Below are 9,642 nucleotides of genomic sequence, written 5' to 3'. Positions count from 1 at the left end.
TACAGCAGCACTTGAAGCTGCAGGTAAACTGAGCAGCAAACTCTCCCCTGGCTGATTGACTCTGGTTTGAAGAACATTACTGCACTGTTTCAATAGACATCCATGTTGCAAAAGCCTGCTCAGTTTTGTTAACCGACATTGTAGATGCTGGGGAATTTAATGTGAGCTAGTTTGTTGATAATTTACAAATTACAGAGCTTATTGGGGAATCTATATATGTTCATACACACACACACACACACATATATATATATATATATATATATATATAAGCATATCAATAACGCATGCAAAGGTTAACCATTCCCTTTCAAGTAAGGCATACGTTGTGTAAATTGAATCCTATCCATTCTGATGGAATTATAACGATTTTCCCTCTTCATTGCAGCCTGAACCGGGCTCTGTGGTTGCCTGCGCCTCCTGAATTTCAATTTCTTAATTTACAGCCCAGATAGAGTAGGAGCTGGAGCTGGATGTGTGCTGCGCTCGCCAATGGGTTGCTTCTTATCAAGCGTGAAGTTTGATGCATTGCAAACATGTTCAAGTGATTATCTGTGGAGGACCTCTTGAGCCATCACCATCTCTGCAGCCTGCTGATAAGACAGCTGTTCCTCTGGCGGCCGAGTCCCGGCGGACCGCATCCCGCTGCCGAGACAACCCGGCCTGCGCTGCTCGCACTGCCACTGCCCAACGTTTCCAAAACGTTTGATCTCACACAAAAAAAGGTTGATGTGATTGATTGACTGCTCGGTGTTGGGAAAATAAATGTGCACATTTGTATCTGCGATGAAGTTCAGTGAAAGTAGAATGCATGTTTGAAATAAATCGCTCGCCTCACATGCCTGCTGTTACATTAATCCACCTGAATAAAGTTGTGTCCTTTAAAAACTGTCTGACGTCAGGGGTGCTGCAAATGCGGATGTGTGTGTGTGTGTGTGTGTGTGTTGTGAACGTCTATTATGAGAAAGAATATACATATAGTCGTTTTTTCTAATGTGCTAATTTTATAATATAGCAAAAAATAAAAATCATTAACACCTGGTAAAGAAAAGAGTGGAGCCCTTAATGATTTGGAAAATCCAGCAGATATTGTCAAATCAGTTCGAAAATCAATCAAGCTGTCAGTCCATCTCTCTGTCTGTCTATCTGTCTCTGTATTGATCAGTCTATTGAAGTATTTTAACAAGGTGCGGCACATACAGCCTGCGTCGCAAATCCCAAATCGCACCCTCGCTACAGGCTTGTGACGTAGTGCCGACGTCAGTCTGTCTAAAAGCGTTACATTGGGACACACTTTAGCGTCATGAAAGAATGTAGACTTTCATAATCTCCTAGTTTTATACTATTTCAGTAATTCATTGATTACTGTAGTTTCGAATTATATATCTAAATTATTATATATGAATCATATATTATCATTGCGACTACAACATAAATATTACAAATACTTTCTGTGATCAATAACTACAGCTGTCTATCTATCTATCTATATTTACATCACATGTATATGCACCGACGTTAACATATTTCCCCAATTTTCCCATATTGACTTGTCTCCGCCTTTAACGCAGGGACTTCAGCGTGGTGTTTGTACACTCCGTGGAAGGGGGACGAGGAGGCCACAGGAGCCCGATTACACTCCTCCACTCTTCCCTGCGGTATTGGGACAGCCCTTAGGATGGCGAGCACATACTCGGAGGGATGGGATGGGATGGGATGGGATGGGAAGGAGGGATGGAGGGATGGGATGCGATGGGAAGGAGGGATGGAGGGATGGAGGGATGGGATGGGAAGGAGGGATGGGATGCGATGGGAAGGAGGGATGGAGGGATGGGATGGGAAGGAGGGATGGAGGGAGCAGCACGTTGCTCTGAAACTCCACGTGTTGAGATGTCAGGAAGCGCCATGTCTGTCGCTGTCCTCGGTGCTGAATTGTGATATAAACTCATTCTGCACAGAACACATCGGCGACGAAACCAGGCTGTTACATGTAGTCAAATAAGGTTCAATACTTTAACTCTGGCTCATCAATAACCACATACATACATACACACCCACACATACACATATTTTAAAGTCCAGCACTCACAACCTGGGCACCCAAAACATATCCAGAAGTCTCCTTCAAATGTATTGTATGTCACATTTTGAATTTCACCATTTGAGGAGTAATTACAATAATTGCAATAATATCTCACTGGGAAAACTACATGATTGAGGCACTGGCCTTTTTAATTAAAATGTTTAGACTTAGCATGATGCTTCAAATTAACCTGGCTGCTAAAATGCAAACTAGCGAATTTATTGTCGAGTGTGTTGCTTTGGGATTGACGCCAGCAGACCTGGTGTGGCTTGCTGTGCATTGTGTTTTTTATAGCGTGTATTTCTCCATCCTGATTGTGTGATGTGGCTGATTATCATTCGCCATGAAATTGAAAATATATTCCAATCTGGTTTGGGGAATAGGTGGCATATTTAAATTAACGTCATAATAATACCCTGTATTCATAATCTCTGTCAATGGTGTGTTGTCCTTATTATTATAATAATAATGATTATTATTATATACTCTCTGTAATTGTAAAGATGGTATTTGTTCGGCTTCCGAGCTGTAGAAAACAGTTCTGTGTTAAATCTGCAGCCTTTGAATCATTTATAGACATCAGCTTTCAAGGACACTTTCAAGGTACAGCGCTTTGATTCCTGTATCTGTTTTTTAAACGTGTATCTTTAGGCGTCAGATCCGGCGAACACGTTTGGGTTGGACTGGATCAGCTGACCGTGAGAGCTTTGAACGTCAGAGCCAGCGGACACCCAATTAACCTGCGCCAATTAACCGCTTTGGCTATAAGCAAACGCACACATGTAAAGAAGTGAGCAAATAAATACATCGAAATACATACATACATAAAGAAGTGTGTTAGTTTCGTTCAGAAAAAAATGTGCTTAGAATTAATAAAGCTTTACACACACACATGCGACGTTTTCAGTAACCTTCAATTTGAGCACGTCGCAATGGTCTAACGTTACCAAAAAGCACCTTCAGATGTGCAATGCACAGTTATAATCTTGTACAATGTGCCACAAGTTCAGTCCCATTGCCCACACGTGTGCTAAGCGTGGCGTGCAGCCGAGCAGGACCTATCGCTGTCCGCACAGACACGGGGCGCAGCTCTGGCACCGGCGCAGGCTCGCCCCTCCTAGTGCAGACGGGTCCCGGCAGCATCCCCGCACATCGCCCTCACACAACCAAACCTGCCCTGCACACAATCCTGCTCTGCGTGCAGAAGAAAGAAAGAAAGAAAGAAAGAAAAGGACAAGTGCACCGACTCCCTGTCTGCTCCCCGGCTCACACACAGCCCTCAGCTCTGTCTGACACCCTCGCCTGGTGCGGGGATCTCCCGTGATTGAAGGGCACGTCTGGCCAATGGTGTGGCGCTGCTGCTGCCAGGGACCAGTCCAGGAGTCCACGCACGCCCAATGGCACCGGCCCCGCCACGCAGCCTGAGAGAGACCTGGCGGTGCGCTTCCGCCGGCGTGCGTGCGTGCGTGCGTGTCCGTGCGGGGCGGGATGGCACGGCGGGGATGCGGCGCTATATCGGTGCACCCAGCTAGTGCGGAGGGATACGGCGTCGCTTGTGCTGCGGCGCTACACTGGTGCCCTGCTATCGCGCAGGGATTCGGCGTCGCGGTGCTGCGGCTCTATATATGGACCGGCAGGGCCACCTTCCATTTAAAGTCAACCTCCTCATCACTTTGGCTCTCACTCAGTGATGCCGCTTATTTTTGGGGTGAACCTGTAAAGAGGGAGGCAGCAGCGGGCTCCTTTTTTTTAATCCTTTGATTCCTTCTTTTGTTTCTTCTGTTCTTTTCTTTCTTTTCCGTATATATATTTTTTTATTCTTCCTTTATTAGCGTGGCTCATCACCTTAATCTATTTGTGTTCTTGTTCTTGTTTTTTTTTTAATTTTGTCATTTGTTTTTTTGTTGTTGTTGTTGTTGTTGTTTTTTAAATAAATATATATATTTTCCCATTTCATCTTAATTATTGATTGCTTGATTGCCTGGTCGGTTTATTTATGTGTTTGTGGTGTCTATTCATTTTGTGTTGGCAAGGTTAATGACAGAGTTCAGGGGATTTATGTTGCAGAGCCTTGCTTAGCAGATCGCTGTAAAAGAGAGGGCAATATTGGGCTGTTTCCCTTCTGACACTAAGGACGTCTATAACTTTCGCTTATAGAGACGGTAAGACAATTTCAAGTTTATTTTCATTATATTTAGTGTGATGCTGACGGAGGAATAGCTGATTGTGCTTAATGTCTATTGAAATGTATGCATGCTTCAGTGAGAAATGCATATTGCGTTATTCTCCTTAGTATTATTGGTGATTATATTTCATATGAAGGTGCTAACATGGATTGCATGCATAAGAACCGACGCAAGAAATGCACTCCTGCGATGGTGAGGAAGTTAGTTACTCTGGAGCACTGGCTAGGGTTGGTAGTATCCCTATAGTACGCATATCTCACCCTCACTGTTCATTTTCCACAGGGTTTTGGAGGCTAGTTAGTAAGTGTTGGTGCACATTATACAGGCTATGGAAGATGGATCAAGCAGCTTCATTAAATCCGAGCTTAACATCCAGGCACAGTGTGGACGCTTTATAGGGATGGCTTTCAAACCCCTGACCCTACACCGTTATTACACCGGATTAGGCGATATAATACGACTCGCACTAATTGCATTAGCTAGGTAATATTCTTAGTGACTGGCTACTTTTCCGGCAGTAGATTGCATTGAATAATAACATGGACGTGTGCCGGCGGTGTGTGCAGGGGAAGGGAAGTCCTGTTGATCTGAGCAGGACAATGGGTAGCAGCGGTGTGTGGATCAGTGGTGCTCACGGATAACCGGCACCTGGAGGCACAGATTCATTTTTCTCACAACTAGTGAGGCTCCTCCACGTATGTATTTGTGTTGCATCATGTCGGCTCTAGTGCATTCAGTGGGCTGGTGTGTGTGTATAAGTATGTATATATTCACATGCATACACAGATGTGTGGCTGTACTGTGTGCTAGGTGTGTGTATGTATGTATGCATGCATTGCAACATACAGGCACACGTGTGTGTATGTAACCATGTATGCATACACAGACACACATATATCTATAAGTTGCCATTTGTGTCACCCTCTCCTGCACCGGGAGCCGGTCTCTGTGCTTGTCAGGCTCCTGCACTGTCGTAGATCGCAGACCACCTACCGCAGGATCATAAATCAGAGTTGCGCACATCTGCTTAAGGCGCCTCTTTTCTCTCTCTTTCTCTCTCTCTCTCTCTCTCTCTCTCTCTCTCTCTCTCTCTCTCTCTCTCTCTCCATGCATTTGAATGTGACATTTTCCATCCCTGGCTCATACGGTCAAACGATGCTTTTGCCATGGTGTGCTGCATAGATTTATAAGGGATGCTTCTCTTTACTTTTCACTTGCAGATGATTTTAATAGTAAAGGAATAATAATAATTTAGAAAAGCAATCGCTCGGCGTGTTTATCGGAGACTCCAGGGAAAGTGAGCAAAGTAAAGCACATCTGTCGTGACCCTGGGTTTTTAATGGTTTTTAAGTACTGCTGGCGATTACTTCCCAGGGGGTGGACAATTAATAATTTAAGCACATTGCATTTCCCGATGTTTAAAACCATACCGGCTTGTGTAATAATAGCTTTCGAAAATGTATTTTTATGTCGAGAGCCATAATGTGCCTGTATGTGTTTGTGTGTGCGTGTACATGTATACATATGTATGTGTGTGTGTATATACTATGTGTGTGTGTGTTTGTTATGAATGTACATATATATGATAGATAATTGTGTTTCTTGGAGGAGTCCTATGAATCGACAGTATTTCGTTTGATTGAATCAATATTCCAGCTCCTATAGATTGCAGTTTTCCGATCATAATTTAAAGCCTTCAAAATGTAACTCCGATGTAAAGCTCTATACTTTAAATAAATGCAAAAATGCAATAGTTCGAAGGTCTAACGAGATTCCAACTGAAACCTATTAAAATTATGATTATTATCGACACCTGGGACTAATTAATAAAAAGACTCGTCGACCCGGACTCCGCCCATAATCCCTTCCAGCCCTCCTATTGGTGCGTACCCCTCTGACTCCACCCACAATCCCGTCCGACGCGCTGATTGGAGCTGATTGGCCGCGCCAGATGTCAGTTTATAGGGGTGCATTTCCCGCCACCGCCCCCCCTTGCAAGCCTCCAGAGCGCAGCCGCTGCCGTCGCGCCGGTCGGAGACGCCGCTGAGGGCCGCTTTATGGACCGACACTTATTTACAGACTTCAGCCAGCGCTACTCAAAGGTACGGGCGCTGCTGGTGTAAAGCGTGGTGTAAAATGGGTGCAAACAGCGCAGTGCGCAGGCGCATTGTGGTCACCGGCCCACCGGCTCAGTGGTATGTTGGTGTTCGTGGTGAATGTGTGGGACCGGGGTGGACCGGGTGCATGTTGTCGCTCCCCTGCATTGCGGGTTTAATTGCCCCCTTCCCCCCACGATACACACGATATACACCCGGGCCGGTGCGCGGTGTCTGTGCTGTGCATTGCGATATACAACCGGGGAGCGGTGTATTGCGATATACAGTCAGGGCTCAGGAGCTCGTTTCCCACTCCTGGCTTTTTCCGCGTAGCAGCCGCCATTGTTAGTCAGTCCTGGCCGTTTTTTGCACGGAAAGCGACGGGTGCGTCGGGACTGATTGAGCTCCGGTGCGGCGTGTCTGTGCGAGTTGCGCCTGCGCACCTGAGACCGACTTCAGCGGCGGGAGGTAATTGCTTGATTGGATTTGGCACGTTTTGTGTAGCGTCACTTATTTAAACGGCTCTGAGTTGGTTTGAAGTTTGGATTGCAAAACGTTTTACGAAACATGAGCGTTTATGCAAAGGCAGGCGGAGGTGCGTGTTTGTAAAAGGCTTTCGTTTTGCAGACGCATGTTGCTAATATGTGAAACGGGCCGGAAGGAAACGGTAGACCACGCTTTTTAAACGCCATGTTGTGGCGGATTTAAACTCGTATGAATATTTACCCCTGGCCCATGTATTATCTGGAGTATATAATGTTCGCACTACTTGTGCATTTTATCTGCAGTGTAAGACCACTTTATTGCAGCAAATAAGTTGATATACTGGAGCAAACGTACCACGATCATAATATGAATTACCATTTAAAGTATGACATGTACAGCATTAAATTACCACGAATGAGTTTAGTGTATTTGTATTAAGTTACATCCCATTTCAAGTGAACTGCACCTATGCAAACCGGGGTAATACCAACAGTGAGTCGTACATGATTTCTAACCGCATTTCAGATTGAACTTTTTTTTTTTTTTTTAGATAAAAATACGTTAAATACTAATTTCATCACTTATGTATTCCTGTGTGTGTACATATGTATGCATGTATGTATATATGTGTGTGTGTATAATATATGTATATGTATGTGTATATGTATATATATATATGTATGTGTAAGTGTGTGTGTGTATGTGTATATATATATATATGTATTTATGTGTGTGTATATATATATATATATATATATATGTATGTGTAAGTGTGTGTGTGTATGTGTGTATATATATATATATATATATATATATATATATACACACATACACACACACACTTACACATACATATATATATATATATATATATATATATATATATATACACACACACACACACAATACAGTATTAGTATAATTTAGGAAGAATATATTTAAGACTTGTGAAGTATTTAATTTCCCCACATTTGTAGTCCATTCTGCTGTCTTCTGCAGCACAGGTGTCGCTCTGCCATCGTACAGATCCAATGCCTGTGCAGATGTCAGATTAAACTTGAATTCCTTCCACACAGTTGTAATTATGCACACTGTATAATAGCCATTTCTGACACCAGTGACCGTCTGCTGGTCCTGGAGTGGAAGTGTCACAGATCCAGCATCACTCCAGCACAGGGCTTTATTTACCTCTTGCTTTGTTTAAAAAAATATATATATACTGTATTCAAATATACGTAGAACTTGAGGAGCTTACAAAGATCTGCATACATTTAAATTAAACATCCCCTGCTCCTGGGATCTGTAAAACTGACAGCTCACCAAAGGAGAGGAAACACCCCCCCCCCCCCCCAAAGCAGTCCAATTGAATTGTTATTTTTCCTCTATTTGTGTCTATTCTTCATAGTTTGTGCCTTATTTATTTCTTTGTATGAAATGAAAGATGAGGAATAGTTTGGATTGTGTACCTTTGATTTAATTGAAGTGTATCATGTGACTTGGCTTTTGCACACGACATGAAGCGTGTCAGAGCTGTGGGCTTCAGACTGATCCCGTGCTTTATGGGGTTGTTCTGCGGAGGTTTAGTTTTGCTACGGGTTTGAGGCGGCTGCAGTCTCATTTGATTCCCTGTGCAGTTGTCTCCTGTTGTCTTGAGTGATGCTGGAAGCTCCATTTTGGACGGAGGAGTGTGTGTGTGAGAAGGGAGGGAGGCAGGTGGCTGATTTGTTTTTGGTCTCGCTAGAACAGTCAGCCACTGGCTCCCTTTTGATCCCCTGGCCACTAATGCTTCAGGACTCCCGAGCAGCGGTTTGTCGTGGAAAAGCACCGCACATGAGGGTGCAGATCCTGTTTATTCATGTCCTGTAGCGGGAGAATCGGTGCCTGAAATGGCATGATGTCCGTGATAGTGAAGATGGTTAAATGTTGCCCACTGGACTCTGCCGGGGTTGTTCCCCTCTTTCTGTAAATAGGGATGAATTGAAATGAGAAGCCGTCCTTTTATTCTTTTAGGAAGGTATTTTTTGGGAGTACTTTTCCCCAGGTTTTCAGCCTTGCCTGCAGCAGGACAGCGTGTGTGTGGCCTGTGACACGTGTGTGTGTGTGTGTGTCGTGGGAGGATTGTCTCATCAGTTTCTGGTGCAGGCTGGGTTTCTGGTGTGTGGTGTTAGGGTGAAGGTGCACACAGCAACTGATTTCCCATGTCTTCTGCACAAGCGGTAGTGACTAGGTCCCCTCTAGTGTGACGCGTTAAATTGTAGCATGTTCACTAACGTGTAAGGACGAGAGTGACTGGTGAATTGTGTGTTGGTTTTAAAGTTAAAACGAGAGATGCCTGGTATCTTTACAAATGTAAAAGCTGGGCCTGCATGCGTGTGTGGAGCTCGTGGGGATCGCACTCAGATGTTTTGCCTGAAAGCCGTGTGGCATTTGGCGCTTCTCCTATAGGCCTCTCTAGAGCTGGACGTTACGAGCCGCAGCTGCCTGTGAAAAACACTTTGATTCGGCCATTTAATCGGGTTGCAGTGAAAATGGCTTTTGAGATGCATGCAGCGCTTTCATGAATGAGGGGTTTTAAACCTCTTGTATTCGGCCTCCCTCTTGCATATCGTCAGGTTTGTTTTCTGGTTTTGATGTGGCTGAGGTGCGTCACTAATTGCTCCGCTGGGAGAAGGACTTCACAGCAGCTCTTGACTAGAGGAGCAGCTTTCTCATTGATTACTTTCTGCTTATTCTGTCTTATTGGGCTCCTGTATGTGAAGTGGTTAGATGATTCGTGTCCTGGATAGCATAG

General features: G+C 44.3%; 1 protein-coding gene across 1 annotated transcript in view; it reads left to right on the top strand.

The window, feature by feature from the left end:
- The first annotated feature begins 3,761 nt into the window (after nucleotides 1-3,761).
- LOC136766826 (ELAV-like protein 2) overlaps nucleotides 3,762-9,642 on the top strand; it is a 51,159-nt gene continuing 45,278 nt past the window's right edge. The window contains exon 1 of the mRNA XM_066720649.1: nucleotides 3,762-4,245. The gene's annotated coding sequence lies outside the window, so the exon portion shown is untranslated. The remainder of the gene's footprint in view (nucleotides 4,246-9,642) is intronic.

This window comes from Amia ocellicauda, chromosome 13 (genome assembly GCF_036373705.1).
Source record: "Amia ocellicauda isolate fAmiCal2 chromosome 13, fAmiCal2.hap1, whole genome shotgun sequence".
Lineage (NCBI taxonomy): Eukaryota > Metazoa > Chordata > Actinopteri > Amiiformes > Amiidae > Amia > Amia ocellicauda.
The sequence above is the reverse complement of the archived record's forward strand: the minus strand, read 5'-3'. Positions and strand labels throughout refer to the sequence as shown.